This window comes from Neophocaena asiaeorientalis, unplaced genomic scaffold (genome assembly GCF_003031525.2).
Source record: "Neophocaena asiaeorientalis asiaeorientalis breed wild unplaced genomic scaffold, Neophocaena_asiaeorientalis_V1.1 scaffold504, whole genome shotgun sequence".
NCBI classification, from domain to species: domain Eukaryota; kingdom Metazoa; phylum Chordata; class Mammalia; order Artiodactyla; family Phocoenidae; genus Neophocaena; species Neophocaena asiaeorientalis.
In genome coordinates this window covers 5,669,353-5,695,390 of record NW_020174438.1, presented here as the reverse complement: position 1 = coordinate 5,695,390, position 26,038 = coordinate 5,669,353, and the positions used below count along the sequence as shown (strand labels likewise).

At 42.7% G+C, this 26,038-nt stretch overlaps 1 protein-coding gene across 5 annotated transcripts in view; it reads right to left on the bottom strand.

Annotated features, from left to right (window-relative positions):
* The window catches only part of DENND2B (DENN domain containing 2B), a 174,147-nt gene that overhangs the window by 109,671 nt on the left and 38,438 nt on the right, over positions 1-26,038 (bottom strand). The window lies entirely within an intron of this gene.

Here is a 26,038-nt window from a genome sequence, read left to right as displayed (position 1 = left end):
ACAAACTAACAGTATTTTTGACAGCCAGTTATGAGATACAAGGCTGGGTTCCCTGGGGAAGATAGAGACTCCTTCTGAGTCGTGATCAAATAGGCCCTACTGTCATCTTTTAGCCTGAAGGCTCTACGATAGCCTCTATGAGATGTGAAACATACAGGTGCACAGATTAGAGAAAAAAAGTCCTGCCCTATAGCTATAAATTACCTTACACTGCTCCAAAGTACTCTTACAAATCTTGGCTCATCTGTTGAACCCAAGAGACCCACAGTTAGGATTGGTACTATCATACTAATTTAACAGATTTTTTTAAAAATCTAAAAGAGAGGCCAAATAACTTGGCCCAGGTCACAGAACCAGAAGATAACAGATCTAGAAATAGTAGCCAAGCCCTTCAACCCTCTTCCGTATATTAAGCAGAGTAGTTCCAAGAGCACCAGACAGAGCAGGGGTCAGAAGATCAGGCAGTGCCAGGCTCCACAGCAGCCATGTGCCTCTGGGCAAATCACCTAGCCGCCCAGTTTCCACCTATAAAACCTATCCCCTGGGCAAGTGACAGGGCTGGGATGAGCATTAAAAGATGTGTGTGAAAGCATTCTCCTTCAATCAGGCACTGAGCTAAGAACTTCATCTCAGCTGCTCTTCACCACAAACAAACAAAAACCTGGGGCAGTTGGTTTGCCCCCAAGAAGAGGCCCCTGAGGCTCAAGGAAGACATTTTTCAATGTTGCTTCCTAAAACCGTGCTAGAGAGATTCTGATGGAATCTTTAAGGCTGAGATCCCTTGCAGAATTTCTGTGTTTTTCACTAATGTCCAATATACCACAAATTTCTTAAAACAAGATTTTAATTCAGTCAAGTTTAAAAGGTAAATATATGTCAGGAGGTAAGGTAGGAGGTGTGTCACAAAATACAACAGGAAATAACAGAATGGCACAAACCCTAAGTGGGGGGCACTTTTGCTTCAGTGAAGCAATCAGAGCTTCAAAGAGGGTATACTCAACCACCTACTAGAAATACCCAACCCAATACCCTGACCCAAGTACCAACTCAGGAATTCCTCATAGGCCCTAGTGTCCCCCACCCCCATTTGCAAAGGAAGACAAGATGAAACGGCAAGGGCAATACCATCAAATCACTAAACTTCTCCCCCATCCCATTCCCAACAGGCAGCCCTCTGCTCTGCTCCTGATGCCCAAAATGCACATTCCACTTGCCCAGTCTCCATGATGAGAAAGCAGAGGTGATGCCCATTCATTTTTACAATAAGACAATAGTCACAGTTATAATATTAATACCAACTAATGTTTATTGAGCACCTACCATATGTCAGGCATTCTTCTAAGCAGCATGAAGAGACAAAGTTGAGTACTAAAGCTGATACAAGTCAGTCTCTAAAGTAATGCGAACTTCAAAAAGCCCTCCAGACCAGACACAGAATGCAGGCCATGCTCCCCCTAGTGGCACACCGGGGTTACAGCGGTTCCTTAGGGCCCTCCCCTGGGGGGACCAGGTAGGGACATAGTAAGGGCCGCGTTAGTGGGAGAACTGAAATCGCTGCTTGGGTGCTGCTATTGTGTATAAGCTCCTTGAACTGGGCAGAGCGAAAGGACAGCTGAATCCTTCTGCTGCCTCTGCAAGGCTGGATTCAGATCAATCCTACCTGACCTTTCCAGAAGCATAGGGCTTTTACAGCCGTATATGGTCTAGTATCTGCTGGGAGGCCCACATGCAGACTTCAGCCAGAAACCCAGGAGATATCCTTGCACATCCCTACCTCACACTCCCCACAGCCAATCCACTTACCGACTCCAAATAATTCTACTTCCAAGATTTATCTTTTATCGGTCCGTTTTTCTGCACCTCCATTGCCACCCCAGTCTTTCCCCTTAACCACTGCGCAAACCTCCTAATTGCCCCAGCTTTCACTCTTGCCTTCACACCTCCGTTCTCCACAGAGCTGTCTGAATCACCCTTTTACACCAAATCATGTCATTTCCTGCTTAGCACACTTCAATGGCTTCCCACTGCATTTAGGATAAAATCTGAATTCTTACCAGGACCTATAAGGCCCAGCATGATCTTTCTCCAGCCTCCTCTCCTCTCAGCACATTTCCTGCCCTCCCGCTCTGGGTGCCAGCTACACAGGCCTCCTTTTAGTTTCCCAAAGTGTCAGATCTTCTCCAGGCTGCTCCCCTTGCCTGGGACACTCCCCCACACCCTAGTCTTCACCCAGCTGAATCTTACTCACCTAGCCTCAACTTGCCTCTCACCTCCTCAGAGAAGTCTTTCACGATCCTCCAGTCTAAATGAGGACTCATCCTCCATGGCACTTACCATAACCTGCAATTGCTCATTTGTGCGATTACTTGCTTCCCCCCTGAATTCCTTAGGAGCAGGAACCTTGAAAGTTTTGCTAACCACCATATTCTCTGCATTTAGTATAGGGCCCAGCTCATAGCTGGCACACAATAAAAATCTGCTGAATGAATGCATAAAATCCCCTTTCTTCCTGTCCAACAGGAAGAAGAAATTTAGAACAGCCATTTCACGTCACTCATTGTATCTTTTCATAGACTTACAAACTATAATTACATGTCTTTTCCTCATGTGTCTTGCCTGTGGGCTCAACCAAAAATTCCTGTAAAGTCTCCCTGTGGTTTGTTTCCCAGAACTTTCCTCGTAAGGTCACTCTTCCGGGGACGCGCTCCAGGGTTTTACAGCCTTTCCCAGTCCCAGAGTGCCCACTCACAGGCACTCCAGCACCAGTGTCACTGCCAAACCAAGTGGGATGCAGGAATGGCTCAACGCCCATAGATGAGAAGGCTCTCCCGGGTCAGCTCCATTCAAGGACAAAAATGTTTTCTCTCACGTCCACTGTGCAGGTCACTGTGCTTACAGAAAATACACTTTTACTTTAAAAAGTCATCTTATGTTTTATAATTTGGAGATGGGTGTAAATATTGTTTGAAAAAATTTTTTTCCATTACTAAAAAGAAACTGAAAACTACTGTCTGGGGGAAAAATAATGAAGGCCTAAATAATAGCAACATCAGTGTGCCTAAGCCCAAACCCCTCCCGTGACAGACATGGCCACCAAAATCTGAAATCCCTTCTGGCTTCCTCTCCTGCCACACTCCCCCACGACCACCACTCCATTACAGGCACAACCATCATACACCAGCTGGTGCTCTGAAAACTGCATTTCTCCTCTCCCCCCCAAGCTGCTCACACTGTTACCTTTTTCTGAGTGCCTCTCCTTCCCTAACTAGCAAAACCAAATGGCCTTCAAGGCCCAACTCAGTCATCACCTCCTCTGTGAAATATTTCTTGATCTCCTGGCAGGATCTGTTTGTCTACTCTGCAAGCCCACAGCAGTTTAGGATGCCTTTATCATGGTATTTATATCATTTTATCACTGCTACTTGCACTCCCTCTCCCCCACAGTTGTGAGCCCCTTGAAGTCTATCTACTTTCATATTTCATTCAGAGTAGGCAACCAATTAATGTGTTCAATAAATGAAACACTTTAAAAGACTCTTTAAAAAAAAAACCCACAGAAACAGCTGCCCCCTCCATTAGATGGGGGAATTTGAGTGGATAGCCTTACATAGTCTATCTACTCAAATTCAAGAGAAGAAAAAAAAATTATATATATATATTTTTTTAATATATATGTGTGTATATGATCATTAGGTTCTAGATTTGATCACTAGAAGAGATTATAGTCTTTTCTCGCCCCTTTAAAAACTGAAATGCCCAATCTGAAAACACAGGAGCAGAATAAATCTTTTAAAGTCACTCCTTACTTTGGGATCATTGGAATTCAAGAAAAGAAAGCTGTTATCTCAATATTACTGGCTGGATCCTAGAATGCCTAAGAGATGCAGTATAACTTCAGATGCCTCTAGGGAGCCTAGCTCCCAGTGCCCACCAGACTGGGGTCCAGCAGCATGTCCACTGAAGACACCCAGTTCTACCCATGTGTCCTGCCCATTTTCCTACACTGGGCTCTGGTTGCCATGTGAGTAGGCAGGTTTACACAAGAGCTCTTCAGGACTTTACAATTTTCCTTTTCTACCTCTGAGTGGCAATGTGGTTAAGAAGGGAAAAATTCAGGAGTAGAGAAAAGAGTCATCAGACTGGAGTCCAGGTCCTGGTTACAGGGCGGTGAGATCCTGAGCAAGTCCCTGTCCCCCACAGGGCCTCCACTTTTTCCTGCATATAATGAGAGGGGTATTGGGCTGTTGGAACTAGCTGTTCTCCAATGGTCCCTTCTAGCTTCAATGTTCTACTGCATTGTTCTTTGGCAGTCACCCAGATCCGTGGTTCTATCCTAGTCACCTAGTCCCCTTGCTCTCTGAATGAATCCAAAGCAGCAGAAAGACATCTTGTTTCAGGAGCTACAGAGCCTCCATCTAATCCTTTCAGCAGAACCCCATGGGGCTCTGGAGTCATCTGCTCGGGATCAGATAGAAGAAGACCATCACCACATAAGGCAACCTTTCCTAGAGGAAAAGATGGGAGATTCAGACTCCCTGCCTAAAAGCAGCTGGCCTAAGAGAAGAAAGGCACCAAACACAGGGTGGGGAAATTAGGAAATGGCCTGGGAAGTGCCTAGAAGAAGACTGCAGCTCTGCCAGGGATTCACTCCTAGCCATCAGTCTGAGACAAAGCAGCCTTTACAAAGCAGAAGCACTGGCAATATCTAACGAAGTTCTCTTGGAAGACAATCTGCTTACTGCCAATCAAGCAGTCTCTTCATGGGCTCTACCAGGGCCTTTGCATCAACAAAACAAACGCGTTCCTCCAGATGGCAATTCCAGCCCTCCTCTGCCTGGGAGCCACAGCTGGCAAGACCTCCAGTGCACTGGCCACTGCTACACATACTTTGCCTCACAGCCTTCCTGGGAAAACAGAGAAATACCGATTCTTTGCTCAAGTCCTGGCATTTTATGGTAGGAAATTCTTCCAGGTCCTTATTCCTGACCTAATCCCACCTGCCTCCGACCCTTTTCCCACCTACTCCCCTCCAACCCTGAGGCTCTGAACTCAGAAAGTGTGGGCTCAGCCTATAATTATCCTAGATCCCACTGCCCTGTGGTGAAGCGGCTACTGGACATCTTCGTGCTGGGTTGAGCACACTCTCCTTCTGTGCGCCAGCCTTCCGGCCCCAGTCCACCTCCACTCGGCTCACAACCCTCAATATGAGGCTCAAAGTTCAGATCCCCAGGACACAAGGTACTCAGTGCCTTGATCCAGTCCCTCAGAGCATCTGTCACAGAGTGTATATATGGGCTAATTTCTGGACTCTCTCAAATCCACAGGCCCCTGACCACTGCCCCTTGTTAAGTCCAAGCATTTTAACACTGGGCCACATAAACACAGTCTTGCGGCCAGGAACAACTGGACCAAGGAGGCAGTACCCCAGGCCCCCTCTAGAAGCCCCATTTACCCTTCCAGAATGGGCTTCTCATGTTTACTTGGCTCAGAACTCCAAGCTCAACCAAGATCTTACCCGTCATGACTAAAGCTTCAGGTAGGGTGCAAAGTGAAGGAAAAGGAGATGGAGGAATAAGAGGAATGTGCACTCAAACAGCTTTTCCATGATCTAACCAAGAAAACACCTTGAGCCTCAGAAAGGAGTATCCCTTAGAATAAGATCCGGGCAAAGCTGTGGGAAATGTGGGTCCAGCCATATCACCTCCTCCATACTGTCTCCCCTTATTTTCCCAGGTTGGACTGGATTCTCTACCTCCACCCCCTGTACTCCCTGGGACAGTCTACTACTCCTGCATCTGCCGTGTTCATATTTTAGTGATATTTAGCTCATATTTTCATATTTTAGTACACCAAGGCTTATCCAGCTCATTTCTCCTACTAGCCTATGTCTTAACTCTGAAGCCTAGTTTACGGTTCTGTACCGAGTACAATTAATAAATTTTTAACATATGAACTAAAGAAACCAACCAACTAATCGATCTAACAAATAAGGGATCAACAATATCACCACAGAACCTAAACCATTTGGTGCTTAGCACCTCAGGGTGGTCCAAGGTTTTCAAGGTGTGGTACATATATACAAGATGATTACAAGTGGTATAAGAACATTTAAAAAAAATTTTTAATGCTCTTGTATTTATCTTAATGTGTATTTTTTTAAAAAAGATAACCAGCTATTAACTCCATTTTCACTGAAGTCATTGAGTAGACCAATGCTAAAGAAGGTATATATGTTTTTTGTTTGCTTTTAGTTTTGTTTTGCTAAAATTAGTGGGTAAACATTTAAAGAGAAATGGGATACTTACACAACCTCAAAGTATCTCTCTCAGAATATATATTAATTACAAAGGCAGAAACAGGGAACTTGTCAGTGGAGAAAGCTGGCAGACATTACCTTCACCAAGTGATCAAAGTTAACATTATTAGTAATAAGATACACTGACATCATGTACCCCTGACATGAAGCAATGAGAAGGGCACTGCACTTCTGTGGTGTTCTTCCCAAAAATCCATAACCTTAATCTAATTATGAGAAAACATCAAACAAACCAACTTGAGGGACATTGTATAAAATACCTTCCCAGTACTCCTCAAAAGTCTCAAGGTCATAAACGGTAAGGACAGATGGAAGAATTGCCATAGACTGGAGGAGACTAAGACACAACACCTAAATGTAATGTGGGATCCTGGATTCCACCCTGGAACAGAAAAAGGACCTTAATGGGAAAGACTAATGAAATACAATTAAGGCTATAGTTCACATTATACCAACGTTAATTTCTTAGTTGATAAGTATACCATAGTTATGTTAGATTAGGGGACTTTGTACTGTCTTTGCAGACTTTCTGCAAGTCTAAAATTATTTAAAAATAAAAAGTCTTGTAAAAGCTAATTTAAAGATAAATAAATAAAAGTATATATGGTACATATCATAAACATGGGTGAGAATGACTCAAGTTTGAGAAGCAAGAGTGGCCACCCTTCAAACCCTACCTCCAAGGAAAGCTTCCCCAGAATAAGAAGAACAGCTGTAGAAGAATATTTAGTAAAATGGGCAGTGTTCAGTTTATATTACTTGGAGAAAAAGTAATTATCCCATTTTGTTAAATAAATAAATAAATATATATATATGCCACATATATAATGCATAGAAAAAAATGTCTGTATTGAAATAAAGATAACCTATCCTGAACCAAGTACAGATGGCACTTATTAAATAGTAAATGGGATATAGCTTTTGGAAAGCATCTTGGCTAGATCAATTAAAATGCTCATATCCTGTGACTCAGTGGCCTCATTTCTGGGAAGCTGTCCTAAGAATAAAATGCCCAAGTATGAGGGAAAAAAAATGCATGTTCCCAGCATTATTTATAATAATGAAAATTAGAAACAAACTCCATGTGAGTCATTACTAAATTGGTAAATGTCAAGTGTTTTTGACCACTACCCATACTAAAAAATAAATTTTATATAGTAATACAGAATGTGCATGTATGAGAGAGCGTGTGTGCACGTGTGTATGTATACAAAACTGAACCAAAAAGTTTCTGCAAACAATACTTATCTTTACTATGCGTGATGCTCTCTGCCATTTTCTACCCTAATCTATTTCATTAAGGAAACAAACAAAGCTTGTAGAGCCCCACTAGATTGATTCCCCATCCCACTAATGATGACCTGCAGTCTGAGAAACACTGCACTAGATGGACAATTGTGCAGCCATTAAAAGAAATGACTATAATCCACAAACTGGTAACAGTGATTGGCTCTAGGGAAAGAAAAGAGAAAGAACGTAGGAGGAAGATTTGCTTTTCACCGTACATCTTTTTGTACCTTTTGAATTTGCAATACATACACGTATTATTTATTTAAAAAGTGACTGTGAAGACTTTAACAGTATCAGACAATGCTAATTTTGCATAACAAAGTTATAACTACATTAAAATGTAGAAAACACATACAAGCGAAAAAGGAAATTATACCAAAACAGTAACCACATTAGCAATTTTTTCCTTCTTACTAAGTTCTACATATGCCACACGGTTACTGTTTTACTTCTACAATTTAACATATATTTATTTTCTAAAATTAATGCAATTATTGGCAAGGGTACATAGGAGATTTCAAAGCTAATGGTAATGTTTTCTGTATTAAGCTGGGTGGTAGATACATGAATACTCACATTTAAACTGTACATATAAAAAACATATACTCTATATTTTAATAATATTTTTAAAATGAAAGATTGCAAAAGTGGACCATTTTTTCAGGTCTGCCTCTCCTCACCCTCAAACTCAAGCAGACACTCCAAAAAAGTGTGGGATAGGATTTAAAACCATCAGTCAAATGGATACCTTCCATTTTTGTAAACAGGTTGTAACATGTTAGAACCTGTCTCCTAAAGATTTCCATTTAGAACTTTGTAGATGGGCTAGTTTCAGTGTTCCATTCACACTCAGGACTCTCTTTTAGTGTGTTTTCTTGATTTCCCTTCCCCCGCCCCCCACTAAGCCATTGTTTATGCCTTCATACTTTAAATCACATATAAGCTCTTCTGAGCAAAAGGACCATTTCTTATTCATCTTTGAACTTCCAACAGGCTATAATGCAGTGTTTTCTTTACACACAGCAAATGCTCAATAAGTATTTATTAAATAAGCAATATCATAGGCAAAACTCCAGAACAGAGTATATGAAACACAAAAAGTAGCAAGGACATAAAGAAGGAAGCACTGATCACTGGAGATTAAATAAAGTCGTGCTAAAAAAGTCATTACTTTTATTTAATAAAGTTAACATGGAATTATAGTAGAGAATAAAGGAGATAATATATGTAACACACTCAGCAATAGATAGTAAGTGGTCTATAAATAATAGTCTGGGGGTTTAAAAAATAATATGCACACATATTTATATAATATATATTTACATATGATATATATTATGTGTCACATAAATAAACGCATACATATGCACACACATATATCAAAGAATTCCAGGACACAATTTATCTGGACTTCAGAAAAATCTCTCTTGATCTTATGGATAAAACAGGAAGGCACTGGCAGTAGCACCATCTGGTAACTCAGGACAGCTGGGTCCAAATGCAAGAGCAAAATGGATCAGTATCAACTACGAAGGAGTACTCTGGAACTCCTAGAAGTCTGGACATTCCCATCTGTTCTAATCCTAGCCTGGTCACCCTTTTTTATCAATGACTCGGGTAAGGCACGCTTATCAAAAATGCACATAACAAATTAATTGGGAGGGAAAATTAACATATTAGAGATAATTCCAAAAAAAGGGTCTCCACAAACTTAGAACCATAGGTTAAGTATAACAAGATTAAATTTTAAAAGGACAAAAGATATCATTTTTACACTTAAGTTTATTTAAAAAAAACTGCATGACAACAGGATGAAAATGGTAGAAGTAAATTTTTGTGACTTTCTGTTTGAATAAAAAAAAAAAGAATGGTATAAGTGAAAGACATTTGAGGAATGGTTCAATATGAGTCAACTGATGAGCCCCTGTGATTTTGAGTTTACTGACCGACATACAGAGTCCAGATCAAATGAGGTCCATGTCTTACTTTGCTCCATTCTGGTTAGAACAATAGTGTATCCAGGGGACACACACTATATTTGCAGACCCAAGGGTAACAGAAGCCCTAATAATATCCCAGGCAAGTATGCTGAAGAGAAAAAGAAAATCAAGTCTGTGGAGTCCCTTAAATTGAGAAATAAGATAACATCTCTGGTTCATGAAGCTCTTAAGACCCCCTACAGAACAGGAAGATAAAAAACTACCCCATGACTTACTCCCCATGGAGTCATCTCTGGGAACTAGTGGCTAGATGCGATAAAGAAAGCTCACAGAAAGAAGAGACAGCTGAGCCCTGCCTGATCTGCCCTTTGTGCCTTCCACTACTTACATGAGAGCCTCTCATTTGGGGCTCTGACCATCCAAGTTCTAGTGAGGACGCTGAGAAGCTCAGGAATGCAAACAATTCTTACCCGTCATCTCCCCAAACCATGGTTCATCATGATCAGAATTACAAAGTGATGTTTTTAACCATCAGAGTGAATTCTTGTGGATCTTTAACCTTCTATACTAAGCTGTCATCTGATAGCTCTTGTGAGCAAGGACTCGGCTTTGACTGTTGTAACTGAAACATTAGACAGTAGGAATGCAGCAGTTCAGCTCCATCAGGCATTGCTGGGACGTATACATACCAGCGTATCTCCCGTAATGAGAAACTACAGTGCTTCTAAGGACTTAAGAAGAATCAGGAGGAGAGAAGAGCAGTGGCCCCTCAAAATTCGGTTCTTATCCTAGGGACATGGATGGTGGCCCTGGTCTACAGATGAGTGTCCTACTAAATAAACTTCAATGTCCTATGGTAGAAGATGCCATTTTTTAAACCCTTCTCTCGCTTTTCCCCCAAGGATAGGAACCTAGAAGTTTCTAATTTATGCAATGATTAGCTCCTTCCTTAACAATACATACACTAGGCGTATCCCATTTTTATGTAAAATAGAGCTAGTCTGCCTTTTGTATAAAAAGAGGTGCTTATAAACATTCATTCACTTAGAGATCAACTCAGGGAACAGGTGAGATGATGAGAGGAAAAACAGAGGAACGTGGAGGGAGAGAAGAGTGCAATTTAAGATCCTGAAGGACAGAAACAGGAGGAAGCTTGTTTGGAAGTCTGAGAATAGCATATCTGGGGGAATTCCTGAGCATTACTCCCTGGGATGTCAAGGAACATATCTGAGTAGCACTTAGCCTTTGAAGGAAAGAAAAAAATTCAGAAAGCCTATATTCCTTACCTGGGTGAACATGATTGTCTATAGCCCATGTAACGGGTTAGCTGACGCTGCTAATGACAGCATTATTAGGAAGACGGCAGAGTAAAACAAACAAACAAAAAAACACACAAAAGGTCAAGGACTACTGTCCCCAGCACAGCAGTTGCCAGCAGAAGACTTCTTTCTCACAAGCTGTGGGACTCCAGAAGCTATAACTGGGAGACACTGGCTCTCCTCATACCCAAGCAAGCAAAGGAAGTCAACCACGTTAGGAGTCCTCAAAGTGATGAAAGACTGCAGCCACTCATCATCGACGCAGATAACATCTGCAGTCAGTGATGCAGGGACACTCCTCTTCCAAGGAAAAGGCCCACAGGAGCTGAGGAGGGGAAGTTTACTCAGGAAAAATCCACCAAGAAAATGAGGCATGACTGTGTCTATGTGCTTCCAAGAGAGTAACCACTGCTTATTAAATTAGTGTTCCTCTTCAGACTCAGGATTTCTCCAAACACAGCCCGCAGAAACATAGCCACCAGCCAATCACGAAGGGTCAGAGACCCAGAGACAGCTGTGAGAGCTGTGAGAGGCGAAGAGGAGACTAAATTGGGCTGCGGAGGTTTGCAAAATGATTTTGAGGACAGACAGTGAAGGTGACCCCAACTCTATTTTTCTTTCTTCAACCTTGATCTCTCTCTGCTCTGTCTCCTGCTGTATGGGGCGGTGAGAATGAACACAAGGAGGGAGATCAAGAGCTCTTTGAATAGAAAGCAAGAACTTGAAGGGTAATTGACTGTGGAGGTGAGGGAGGGTCCAGAATGACTCCCAGGTTCCGGCTTGATCGCTGAGCACCAGCCACCACAGCAGGGAATAGAGACAAAACAGAATATTCCAAGGTGCTATGCTGTAGTCATGTCTGAGTTTAACCAAGAGAGGAAGTTGCTCCAACACAGGAAGTTATCTAGACAAGACAGACAAGAGTGGAGAGAACAGAGATGGAGGAAGGGGAATTAGACTAGAAAAATAGTTAAGGAGAAAAAATAAAAAAGGAAAGAAAGGAAAGAGGAAAAGGGGAATGGAGAGAAGTGCATGCATGCGTGTATGCGTGTGTGTGTGTGTGTGTGTGTGTGTGTGTGTATTTTAAGAGGAGGTGGGGAGAGGACGTGGATAACACAAACAGCCATAACTGCAAATACTGAGTTCAAATATCGGCCACAGCCTACTAACAGCAGAGTGTGTCCTCTTCGGTAGTTAGGTTCTGGGGTCAGCATATAACATGAAAATCATGTGGAAATAAATTACTCTTGAAATTCCCTTAAAAAGGCACCACCCTGGAAACCAGCCACAGTCTCTGAGGAAACCCAATTCAATACTTTTCATATACATTATTTTCATGCACTCTTAAGAATCTCAGAACTAGAAGGACCCAAGGAGTCCGTCCTCCTTATATAGTGGTTCTCAAAAAGAGTTCCTAGTAGTAGAACCACTGATTTAGTCTGAAGCTTCTTGAATAAGCTTCATTTTGCTCAGAGAGACTGGTAATCACCTAATATCACCTAACTAGACAGGACTTTTCTCTGACCCCAGACTCCTTCCTCCATGCTTCTCTTGTCTTAAATTTCCCCTTGGAGATAGAAGGCCAAGATTGGAGGTCCCATTATACCACTAAATAGTTGTGAGAGTTGGGAATAGTACCCTCTCCTTTCTTGGCTCTAATCTCCCCATCTGGACAATGAAGCCAGATTAGATGAACTCTAAGAGCCCAGACAACTCTGAGATACGTACTGAATGAAAAAGTGCTTTGAAAAGCACTTCATAAACATAAGATATCGTAATGGTCAACTCTCACAGGGCAGAAATGTTGGCATCCTACGTCTTTCTCCTCAATTTTACCCTTAATATCCCATGTCCAGGTCCTACTTATTCTACTTTTGAATATTCTCTAGGATTCACCCCCTTCCTCTCTATTCCGGTTGCGGACGACCCATACTCTTTGGTGGGTCTCCTTACTGCCAATCTCTGTCCTCTCCAAAATTAGCCTACTCTCTTCCACAAGAGTGCTTCCCACGAAATTCCACTTTCGCTGCATCCCTTCCCATCCCCTGAGCACCAAGGCAGATCGTCATTGCAGGAACCCTGGAAAGCCACACCCTTTCTATGTCTCTGCTGTTCTCCACAACCAGAACACCTCTCCTTTGCTTATATAAAGTCGATCCAAACTTCAAAGATCAGAAAAGATCCTGCCTCCGCCAAGAAAGTTTTCCTATAGTTTTAAGAACCTTCTTATTTCTGAACTATAAACACATTCACAGTTAGTAACCAAACACAGTTAAGATCTCTATATTCTCTATTTGTTTAACAAATTTTGTCTCTCCCAATAGATGATAAATTCCCTCGGTGATTAAAAAAGCTTTATATAATATTTGAATCACAATGTTGGTTAAGCTGAAAAATTCAGCGAGTATTATTGACTGTTTGATGGCTGAAAAGCAAGATCTTTTGCCCTTGACCTTTCGCAGGAAACGTTGGGGGTGCGGGGAGTGGGGAAGGGAAGGGGTGGAATCAATACTCCCCCAACTCCTGAAGTACCTTCCCACCATTTCCTCCCAACTTTCACCTATTCTGTTTGAACCCTCTATCACAGGTTCAAATCAACTTCTTCCCTAAGGATGAGTCTCAGCACATCAGAGCAGTATGCTCTGTAATATTTAGTTATATTTAGGCAGTTATATTTAGCTCCATTCTTAATCCTGATCAGTCTTGATCAGTCCACATGATAGCAGCAGCTGCTTACAATCCCTGACAGTGACGGGAAGGTAAAGGCAAGAGAGAAATGCAGAAGGAGGAAGAGCCAAAAACTAGCAGGGATTTTGTAATATACATTTCAGATTTGGGCCCTTGAGGGAGGTCTGCTTCAAATTAAGCCCCATCTGTTCTCAAGCGCCAAAGAGGCAGGACATCCATGGGAAGGCTCTGCAACCTGTCAGCACATAGACACCTCTATAGGCCATGCCACTGAGGACTGCAAAAATGCTTCTCATCCTTAGGGAGCCAACAAACTGGAGGTGGAGACTCTGACTGGCCATCCCTGCCAAGGGATGCTAACATGTGCTGTCACCACCCAGAGCGTCAACGTAACCAGACTGGAAAGACACCCAGAAGACACACGCTCTTACCTGCCACCTCTAAGCTCCTTCCTCACAAAAGGCATCTGCTGCACCCATCTCCAGAGCCAAAGATCACAGGAAACCGAGCACTAATCTTCCTCCTTGGACCCTTCCTTCCAGAGTGGCAAGGAGACAGGGAAGCAAGTCAGAGAAAGTTTTAAGGAGAATCAATACCACACGGCACCCCATGAAAAGCTAGCTCCTGGTCCCAGGAATGCAAGAAAGGGCAACTCCACATTCAAACTCCTGGTTATCTCCAGGGGCTGATCTCCATGGAACTGCCCTCGCATTCTGCATCACAGAGGCACGAAGCAACCGCACCCCACAGAGCCCCAGAGGCAGAGAGTTCGGCAGAAAGGAATGCAGACGGCTTCCCAGAAGTGCCCAGCAGAGAAGAAAACCAAGAGCTTACCACAGCTTCCTGGGCCCAGAAGGGGAGGAACTAGGCTCTCAGAAGAAAGACTTCAGCAGCTCAGAGACCTTGAAGGTCCTCATATCTGAAAGCCCTAAAGACGAGAAAAGTACCGTGGTGGGAAGACACCTGGACAAAACAAGCCTGGGCTGGCCCCAGATGGCTTCCAGTAAGCAGTGGCTATGCTGAACGTGAGCAAGAGTCTTACAGAAACCCGAAGCTATTGATGGCCCCAAAGGAACCCAAGGCAGGCCTGGGATGGGGATGTCTGAACCACCTAGTATAAGCTTTTGCTGGTGGCTTTACCACCTGCCTTCCATGCAGGGGCTTCATTTTTTTCCACATCTTGGGGGAGGAGGATGGAACGAGAGCAGGTACCCAACATCTGACAGGAACACAAAGCTACTCAGCAGATGGGCTTCATAGGCTCCAGTGCCTCCCAGCTCTGTTCTCTTTGTCATGCTCCAGAGGACACAAAGCTTCTTCCATTCCTACTGTGAGTTGTAGGCTTCCCAAGGAGCCCCACCACAGTTCCCAGAAACCCATACAGAGGCAAGGCTGAGCAAAGAGGAAGATCTTCCCTGCAGACGTGCTTTCTCCAATTTGTCACATATTATGGCTTTGTGAGGCTCTGTTCTAGGATAAGCATAGGGGAAGGGGCAGAACATAGAAAGGAGGTGATTCGGAACACCCTCCTGTTGTATACTAAGCAGCCACATTAAACATATCAAACGAAAATAATCTTAATTGAAAAATGAGTTAAATCATAAACTGCTTTCCCTTCCAAGAAAAGGGCAATTCCTAATACAGATTCCCAAAAACCCAGACAACGTTTCTCCTTCTCCTCTCATATCTAACCCCAGTTTGGAAACCCTCATCAGTTGTCAGCATTAAAACAAAATACACACAGACACACAGAGACACACACGTCTGTTCACTCCTCAAAGCTTTGTTCCCACAGCCAAGGTTACAAGACCCTTTCCAACTTCAGGTCCCCGTGGCGACAGCAGGAGGCAAGAATTAGACGAAGGCTTTTCCCAAGCAAAGGCCTTGTCTCCCAATAGGATTGGGGGTGGCTTTAGACACCCCCAAGTGCAGGAAGGAGGCTGAGCACCTGGAATCCCCCCTTCCTCCACAGCACCAGTAAACCAGCTGACGTCATCTCTCTGGTAGCCACATGTCTGCCTCCCAGCCTCTGGGATTTTGCCCATCCTCACCTCAAAATTGCAAAATAAGTGTCTGGAGCTAGTTAGTTCAGTTACTTACAGCCTGGTACCAGTGAGACAAAGGTGAAAGGTTTGCTCCTTATACAAATCATTAGTTTCACCCTGCCCTGTGGCCATAGGTTTTACTCCCGTCCCTTGATCAAAATGCATGCTGCTTTTTGCAGAGACGAGACCAAAGATGAGCTCAAACCATCTCTGGGCACCACAGAAAGAAAGACAAAGGAAGAGGTAATCAGTTACCGACCTACTTCTTTAGAACTACATGACATATACTATCCCCAGGCAAAAACATATGGATAAACGTTCCCACTCTAACAGGAAATTCTCAGTCACTTGGAACCTCGTAGAGCTTGGAATTTTATTCAAAAAATTGTTCCATTTTCCTGAATTCTTCATTCCACAAAGAGATGCTACAGTTTACACACAGAGCACAGGGACATCATCAGTTTTCATAAATTGGCAGCAGATTTATCCCACTTGAAATAGACACAGCTTCAAACTAGAAGCTTTCCATTTAAGACCTGACACAGCAACACAACAAGAATGTATTATTTCCTACTCAAGAATAGGAGCAGATAATTCAATTAACTCCACTAAACAACATGTTTCAAGAATGTGGTCCTGTCATAACTGGATCATGATATTCAAAGTAGGGGGACGTCTTCAGGCTTTAAGCTAAAGTATTTCCTGAAGTTACACATAGCAAAAAAATAAATAAATAAAAATAGAGAGGGAGAGGGAGAGGGAGAGAGAAGAGCTTAGTCAGGCATGGCACACTCTAGTACCTCCAGCTGCCACGCAGAGACTCAGACCAAAGGAAGGACCCAGCTTTCCTGATGGAGCACCAGGCCTCCTTTGGAAGCACTTTTCTTCCTCTCCATATGACAGGAATGGAGTTGGTCCCTTCCACAGCAATATCACCCTTAGGGGCCAGAGGATGAAGACTGGTTTTGCACTGAACACTCCTTTGTCAGTCAGTCACCTTTACAAGTTGAAGAAATTTTCCCAAAGAAACAATATTAGATATGGTAGCTGCATGCCCAAATAGGCTCATTACTGAACATAGCTAAAATACTGTTTATATAAAGATACAAGAAAAATTACCTGTGTAAATAAATACTTGCAATAAAACAAAACATAAGAGAAATAAAATTAAATAATTTTTACATATCCCAAAATTGTGGTCCTGGAAGAAGGACAGATTAATTGAAAGATAGATATTTTTAAGGATTCCAAAAGGTATTCACAAGGACAAGACTGACAGCACTCATTCTTCACATCATCTCATTTCACTCCCAAATGTGTGACTTTCCTTTCCAAAGTATTCTTGGTATCATGCTTATCAGCTATGACTGGGGCTAGCTTTCACTCCACAATCAAAGAGGGAAGGGGACAAGGAGAGTATTTCTTGAGGTACCTAGGCAAAATAGGTAGAAGAGAAAGAGAGTGGAGGAAGAAGGTTAAAGAAGATGTGTGTAGGATTTGAAAACACCTACCTGAAGGGGAACTATGAGCTATGACTCGTGAGAAACACAGAAGGCAGAGGGTTTGTGAGTATCCAGGGCTGGAGTGGCAGGGAGGACACATCGGGCATTACGTGACAGCTATCAGTTGGGCCATCTTCCTAGGACAAGTTGGTTTAAGAACAAGTGAGACGGGGGAAAGTACCAAATAGCCAGACATGGGCTCACAACTCTTATCAAGCCCCAAATCAAACCATTATTTCGCCCAGACGATGCTGGCATTCACAACAAACACATCTATAGAGCCTATAGGAAATGTTTATGCCTGTTCTCTTGGAGCTGGATGAGTTGGAGTACCTAGCTATCTAAAGGAAAGGAACTACCCCAGAGCTCCACGTCATCTAGCTCTAACAGTTCCAGTAAAGTAGAAGGCATCCTCACTGGTGATGTAGGGTCAGGATGGAGTCAGAGCATATAGAGTACGTTAAAAAAACAAAAACAAAAGAGAGAGAAAGAGAGAGAGGAAGGAAGGAAAGAAGGAAGAAAGGAAGGGAGGGAAGGAGGAAGGAAGGAAGAAAGAGAGAGAAAGGAGCACTGTGGTGTATGTCACAGGGACTTAAGATAAATTAAAGGATTGCAGAATAGCAAAGAAGGCCCAGTTGAACACATGCAGAGTCAATTATGTAACTCTTCTCCCCAGAACTACTCTACTCAGTTCCATGACTTTCCCTAGCAAGGTGCAGCAGCCTGAGAGCCTCCTGAGGTTGGGTGTGGCAAGAGTGAGTACAGGTCCTTATCACTAACCCTGCAGGGACAAATATCCCTCTGAACTCATTTACCAAAGTTTCTGCTGATTATGCCTGACACAGGACCACAGGGCAGCAAAAGACTTTGGAGATGTCTTCCAAATCTGCACTGGAGGAAACCAACACAAATCTTTAACTGGAAAGAAAAAGTATAAACTAGGCAAGACCTGATTAAATCCCAGAATCATTTCAGAAGGGGACAGGGAGAGATCAGGAAGAAATGTACCTCTGCCTATCTGAGTATGTGTGTGAGAGCTATGGTTTACATAGGCAGACGTTAAACTACTTTGTTCTTCTTCAAAGACTTGCCTCTCACGAACACCAACGGGGCATCTCTCAGTTCTTTTGTCTACTTTTAGTTCCTAGTTCCTGGTGATAGGATCCCCCAAATATCACCCCCTTCCTTGCTGGAACCAAACCATACCACCTTCAGGGCACAAGAACTGGAACGCAGCCATGCACAGAAGGAGTGATCAACAAATGCAGAAGTTGGACATGTTAGCAAACATTTAAGGTTTCTGGAAACTACTACTTCCAAGGACCATTCTCCACATGATGAGGAAATCAAAGCCAGGTGAAGATCTGGGCTGAGTTCCAAATATTTCTGGGTTTATGAAGGAGGTGGAAGGTGGGAGGCAGAATTCTGGAACTGAACCCACAAAAGGCCAAGCCTCCCACACCTCAAGGGTGACAGCAAATAGGTATGGACCTAGAGCAGCCCCAGTGGTGGACAAGGCAGTTATCTCCTGAAGTCATCCTTGTCAGAGAATCTCCACCACTTTGTTATCACAGTTTATACTTTTTCAAAGTGACTAGACATATTCATTTTATCTATATTTGGATGTGAGTCATGGCCACGGTTCTCTGCCTCTAGCCCATCTACCATCCTTGATCCCCCAGGCTTACTCTCTGGGTTCCTATCTCCATAGATTCCCGTCTTCTTTATCATAAGGTCCCTTTTGACAAAAGGAAATTGAGACATAGAAATGTGACTTGCACAAGATCACACTGCAAATTAGTAGCACAGCAGGGATTAGAATCCAATTCTCTGAACTCTAGTCCAGCACTCTTTCCAACTGACCACAATACCTCCGTTATAGGAGAAACATCTGCTCTGGAGCACCAAGACCAAGAATCAAAACAGTTTATCTGCATGTCTTCTTAAGCAAAACAACACAGCCAGAATGTTTGGCAGAGACTAACTAAATATTTCCTCTGTGATCTACGCCGGAGGGGAAGACTGTGGGAGTGAGGTAGGCACAGGACACAGGGAAACTGAAGAGAAAACCACTGCAAAGGCCAGCAGATGGGCGACAAAAGAGGGAAAATGCAATCTTAAACTGAGGACAAGCTAGGGGCACAGGAATCAGATTTTTTCCTTAATGTTGAGATTTAAAATTAGGATTCCAGATCTAAACGTGAATGTAAACAGACTGTCATCTAAGAACTGACCAAAGAGAAGCCAGAAGAAAATGTATCACAATATCAAGTCATAAAGACAGAAATCTATGGGAGTGAGATGGGGGTGCCTAGGAACTCAAGGCTAGAAGCAGAGATTCACTACCGCGGGGCATCACTAGTAGAACTGGAAGGGAACTCAAGGGGCCCAGACAAGGCTCTTCCAAAAGGAGAAAAAGCACCAAGATCATTCAGCTGAAGGAAGGCTGGGGGAACAGAAGTCGTCACTGTACAAAACTAGGTCCCCTGGTTTAAAAAAAAGAAAAAAGAAATCTACCTGATGATGCAAGAGAGAAACTCTCCAAAGAGTTCGAAAGCTGTGGAATGGCAAAGTTCTTACCACCAAGGAAACACCACTTGAGCTTTCCAGGAACCTTTAAGAAAGAAAAGGCTTCAAAGGGCATAGGACTCCTCAATCAAATGAACAAAAAGAAAAGGGAGGCTTCCACAACAGAACAAAGAGGTCTGAGGCAGGCCTTCTACCACTGACCCTGGGGACAAAAGGGTTTTCTCTAGCACTCCTGTGACCAGTTATCTTAGAGAGCACACAGTGAGGTCAGCCTCAGAGAGGCTGTTTGCTGTGCCTGCATTCTCGTAGGCAGGCTGATTGGGAGCAAGGATGAGGTAACCTCACCAGCAAACGTGGCCACTGGTGGTCACCCTCGGGCTGGAGGAAAGGGAAAGAAAGAACCTGGAGCTCTTACCCTCAACAGGTTTACATTCTATTTGAGCAGCCAAGACACACATCCCAAAGAACTAACAGGTCTTCCCTGGTGGCGCAGTGGTTGAGAGTCCGCCTGCCGACGCAGGGGATGTGGGTTCGTGCCCCGGTTCGGGAAGATCCCACATGCCGCGGAGTGGCTGGGCCCGTGAGTCATGGCCGCTGAGCCTGCGCGTCCGGAGTGGCCCGCTACCACAAAAAACAAACAAACAAACAAACAAAAAACCCAAAGAACTAAGAAATCCTGCATCAACACTTTAGCTCAACAAGCTCCCATAAGCCATCCAGCCTCTGGGCTTGGAAGACTATTCCCTTTCTTAAGAAGAGTACTGGGCTTCCCTGGTGGTGCAGTGGTTAAGAATCTGCCTGCCAATGCAGGGGACATGGGTTCGAGCCCTGGTCCGGGAGGATCCCACATGCTGCGGAGCAACTAAGCCCATATGCCACAACTACTGAACCTGTGCTCTAGAGCCGGGGAGCCACAACTACTGAACCTGTGCTCTAGAGCCGGGGAGCCACAACTACTGAACCTGTGCTCTAGAGCCGGGGAGCCACAACTACTGAACCTGTGCTCTAGAGCCGGGGAGCCACAACTACTGAACCTGTGCTCTAGAGCCGGGGAGCCACAACTACTGAACCTGTGCTCTAGAGCCGGGGAGCCACAACTACTGAACCTGTGCTCTAGAGCCGGGGAGCCACAACTACTGAACCTGTGCTCTAGAGCCGGGGAGCCACAACTACTGAAGCCCACATGCCTAGAGCCCATGCTCTGCCACAAAAGAAGCCGCCACAATGAGAAACCCGTGCACTGCAACGAAGAGTAGCCCCCACTCACCCCAACTAGAGAAAAGCCCGCGCGCAGCAACAAAGACCTAAGGCAGCCAAAATTATAAATAAATAAACTAAAAAAAAAAACCTTTAAAAAAAAAAAAGGAGAGTACTGACAACTAAGACAGTGATGAGCAAATGAGAAATGGTCTAATAGTCACAGAACATAGCAAAAGGGAATTTTAGGAGACAGAGGAATTGCTTCCTGATTGTGAACTGATTCACTCACTAGGCAAAGTCTATGAGACAAGGAGCTAAGCCAAGGAAAGTATTTTAAAAGGATAGGGGGAATGGAGAGGGCAGCTCTTCCCCAGGTGGAAAAATTGAGAAGGCAGACAAAAGGAAGGAGTGAACTCCATGGAAACAGGGAAATCCCCCACCCCAAAGCTTCATGTGTAATCAAAGGCAGAAAGGACCAAACTAATGTAAACAGGCCAAGGGAAGCTAATGTGCCCTTCTCCAGAGAGGCCAAAACACACACTTCCCCAGCATGGCCCTGGAAATGCAGAAGTTAGGTGTTCCCTTAGATGAGGCAGGCAGCCTGGGGGAGTTGGGGAATTCCCAGGCTGCTCTTGGGCATTTTTTTCCTCCGAGTTCCCAGGCACTCAGAGAGTTCACAAAAACTCCCGGGCACAGAGACCAAGTAGAAGGTAAAGCTAAGACTTTACTGCTTGGAGGAAAATGCAGTTTGCCCAAAGTTCCCACAAGAGAGAATCAGAAGAAAATAACCAGGAGGAACAGCAGGACAACCTCCAAATCTGAGCACCTAGGCCACAGGCCTGCGGGCTTCCCACACTCCTCTTTAGCTCCGATGCAATAAACAGCTGCCCTGGAGAAAACAATGGGCCTTTGTCTGTGCCTCTGCCTTTAGATTATCTTGGAGAACCAAACAGGATAATTCCTTTAGAGGAGTGGTTCTCTTAAATACTGGCCCAGGCCATGATTAAAGTTTTTATCATGTACAGCATCCCTCTCAAATTCCTACCTGATCCACAGTGGGCAGTAAGGGTCCTGTGCAGCCCTGGCCTGGTACACGAACCAGTCACAGACAGGTTCTGGCAGCACTCTTCCTGGAGCCCTCTCCAGTCAGACACCAGAGCTATGACTTCTGCTTTCTCCTTGGCCTGGCCACAGAATTAAAAGCCGAACAACTTACCCACTTCTCTCCATTCACCAGAATATTCCATGTTGTGTGAATTACTCTGACGGTTGATGCTGTTTTCATCAACATACCTGTTGAAATGCACTATCAACAGTAACTGTGATAAAATAAAGTGTGAAACAAGCTGGAGAGTCAAGCTTCTCCTGATGTTGTACTAACAAATAAAAATTCCCCAAACTGACAAACGCATCAATAAATTTTACGTTTCAATTTTTCTTGATTCAAAATAGTTTAAATCTAACCTAATTTTGTAAAAGAGGAGAATTAGGTGCTTTCTTGCAAAGAGCTGCCCTATTATCCTATTTTAGTTATTGTTTTTAATTTATTATTCTGGTTTTCAAATGTCCTTTCTTATATGATGTGATGATGACAGGTTTGGGGTTTTTGTTTATTTTTGGCCTCGTTTCCTGGGAAAAATATCTTAATTTCTAGGAATTCTATATTGGCCTCAAAAAATAAACAACTGTGTTTTATGAAATTCAATATCCTATAGTATGCTAGTCTTTTCCCATCTTCCTCCACAGAGACAACTGGTGGCAAATGAATTGAGGAGCCATTTCTTTCAAACCACCAAGGACTAGATGCCACAGCACAAAATCCCTTCACATGAAACAGAGACAGTCTGAAGAATTCCTAGTATCTTCCTCCTCAAGACCTCTCTCCTCACCAGCATTACTCCTCTCCCCAAAAGCCTCCAAATAAAGCGTACTGAGAGTTTTTCAGAAAAGTTAGCTGGATACCATGAGTTCCCTAATTCAATCCAGAAGATCGCTCATTTTCCATGATTTCAGCACAAAGCATCATCACAATGTAGTGGAAAGGGCTTTGGAATCAAATGAACCTGGGTTCAAATGTGGGATCTTGGGAAAATTACTTGATTTCTCTGAGTCATGATTTCCTCCTCTTCAAGACAATCAGTGGAATTTAGGAGAGTATCAAGCAGTGACTGGCACAGAGTAGGTCTCCTGCACTGACTCAGTTCTTGCTTGTCAGCATTCCCTCCTACTGTCCCCCAAGAGCCAGGCTCTTCAGAGAGTTCTTTGAAAACAGAGATCTGGAAATAATGAAGCCAAGTACAACCTTTTCCCACAAGAACTCAAAGTCATGTGGCTTTCCTTACCTTGCCTTGCTAGTTACATTCCATAGCTGTCCACAATTCCTTTCCAGCCTCTTTTGGAAAGGCCGGGGCAACTATTTTATGGTATAAATCTCCCTCTTCTCCTTCTTAAGAGCCTAGAAGAATAAATAATTAGGTGGCTCAGGGTTCTCTAAGGGCAGGGCTTTCAGTGTCATCCTGGAAACTATTAAAATGTAGAAAATCCACTCAGCTCACCACCTCATGTTTCTGTGTAGTATCGAATCAACCCTTCTGGAGTTCCTTCAATCTGCTCTGAGCAAATACTGAATCAGGTCTCTAGTACTTTGCTGAACAAATGTTCCAAACAGGCAACAAAAAAACCATAATCAATTTTTTCAAGACTACATACAGCCTCATGTTATAGTACTCCTATTTTGATCCCTATTAATGGAAGCCTCTCCATCAGGAAAGCAAAAGAATTCCCAGTACGAGATGGGCCAGAAGAGTGACCTCACATACTACCTTTTCCAGGACCATAGAATTTTACACAGTTGAATTCTTTATAACAAGCGTTATTTAGTAAATGTAAATGTTAAGCTTGATTTAATTTGCAGAAATTTGTAAAAGTTTTTCATGTAAACAAATTCAAAAATCAGAAAAAAAAGTATTTATCGGTCCAAAGATCTCAAATTTCAATTCCAAAATTAGAGTCACCCTTTTAAATGACAAGCAGATGACCTCAACCAAGCAGGTGGCCAAAGGGGGTAAGAGCCCTTGGACTCTAGCACTAGTCTCAGTCTGCGCATTGCTACTAAGGTAACAAAACCTGTAAGAGGAGTAACCCTGGGTGGGCCTCATTTTACTCCCCTAGCAAAATGTAAACAAGGAACAGAAGATTACCAATAAGGAAAACAGTCACTGGGAAGGAAGCACCATTAATGGATCTCTCTTGCCCTCACTACCTCATGCCTGGCCAAGAGCTCCCTCCCCATACCTCCAACCCCACTGCATCTCCCTTTTGGGCCATCAAAGTGTACTTCTGGGCTGGCTTTAAGTCGCCATCTGGTTCATGCCACTCCTGCCATCTCCCCCAAAGTTTTCATGTTCTTTTATACCTCTGAGCCTTTTGCATAAACTGTTCCCTCTTCCTGGAATGCCTTCCCACCTCTATTATGCTAGCCAGCTCCAAGAGTCCCTCAAGATTCAGTCCCCGCAGCACCGCTTCTAGCTGCTTTCTCTGACCCTGGGGCTTCCTTTGCATCTTTTCCTTATTATTCTTCCCTTTCCTCGCTATCATACTCTATTGTAAATGTTCATTTTTCAAAGATGCCCTAAGTGAATTTTGCAAAACAAGTACTCCTTCCATATATTTAAATCAACATTTACATTTTTGCATCACAGATAGTAGTAGAGATATACCTTCTGGCACGTAATAAACATTGACATTTTAAAATAAAATTACGTCACTCTCTTAAATGAATCCAATGAAATCTAAATACCACAGTGATTTGAAATCTACCATCATTCATTTAAAAAAAAACATGAAATTTTATGCCATTCTTTTTTTTCCATATACACTTATCATTTTTACTTCCTCCTCAGAATTTTACCCTAATATTTTACGCTTGAAAATATTTTACTGGTAAGCCTATGATACTTCTCTGCATTATAAGTATTACATATAAATTGATATATATAAATTTTTAAATTCTCCTATAACAGTAAGCTCTAAACGTTAAAAAAATTTTTTTCTTCTGGATTGGGCTTTCATTACCTTTGTTATTAATATACAATTGATCAAAACATATTACAAATTTGTATTATTAAATATAAAAAGTAAAACTGTATTGCAAATACATTAATTTTCCATTTTTATAGTTGCAAGTGCCAAGAAACTCTGTTTACATAAATAACTAGACAGGAATGAAGGAAGTTTTTTTACAGTAATATCAGTCAACCTTTGCACTCCTGAGCTAAATGCCAAAATTAGACAGTGGTCTATCATCAAAAATTTTTAATGATCTACCAACTGACAATTCTTTCAATTTTGTTGAAAGCAAAAACTAAAAACCATCTGATTTGGAAAAGGATTTGTTACTCAGAGTCACTCACTCTCTCTAAAAGTATTTTTAATTGCTCCTTTGCTAGCCAACTGGGAAGTTTTCACACAGTCGGCACACAAACGGCAAGATTCAGGATGAGAAATGCTATGTCTTCTTTTTGTAAAGTGAGAGAAGAGTGACTGAGAAAGGGGACATCTTGAGTACAACTGTATTCACAGACCTGGAGGCTGTAGAACCAAGCAGCCAGCGCTCCAGAAACAGGACCAAACGGTGTGTCTCTCAGGTACAAACCGTGTCCTTCAAAAGCTTTCTCTTATCACTGGAGGGCTCTTCCTTCAAGTTAATCCTAACAAAGATGAAATGGGAATTCAGAATTCCATTTCTCTTATACAAAGTCATTTTCCAAAATAAGGGGTTTGTAATTAAGTGACCATTAATTAAATTCAACATCACAAAATTTTAAATGGCTCAATTCCTTAACCTTTATAATGAGCCTGAAATGAAATCTCGATATATTGAAAAGGACTTCTCACAAATCTCAGTAAATACAGTACAAACAAAATAGTCTGAAGCTATGAAAGGAGGATCAACAAGTAAACTTACAAAAATGAATAAATAGGAAAAAGATATGAGTCAAAGAAAAAAAAAAAGCCTTACGGTAGAAAAGAAGAACAAAGCCAATCCCTTTAACTGGATGCCTTCCTCACAGTAAACACTCAATCAATCAAATTTACAGAATGGCTGATATTGATTCTCGAGGTATAAAACAGACTATCATACTGACTATATAAATAGTACAGGCTGCAAAAGAAATAGTAAAAACATAAGGTCCATACTAAATCAATG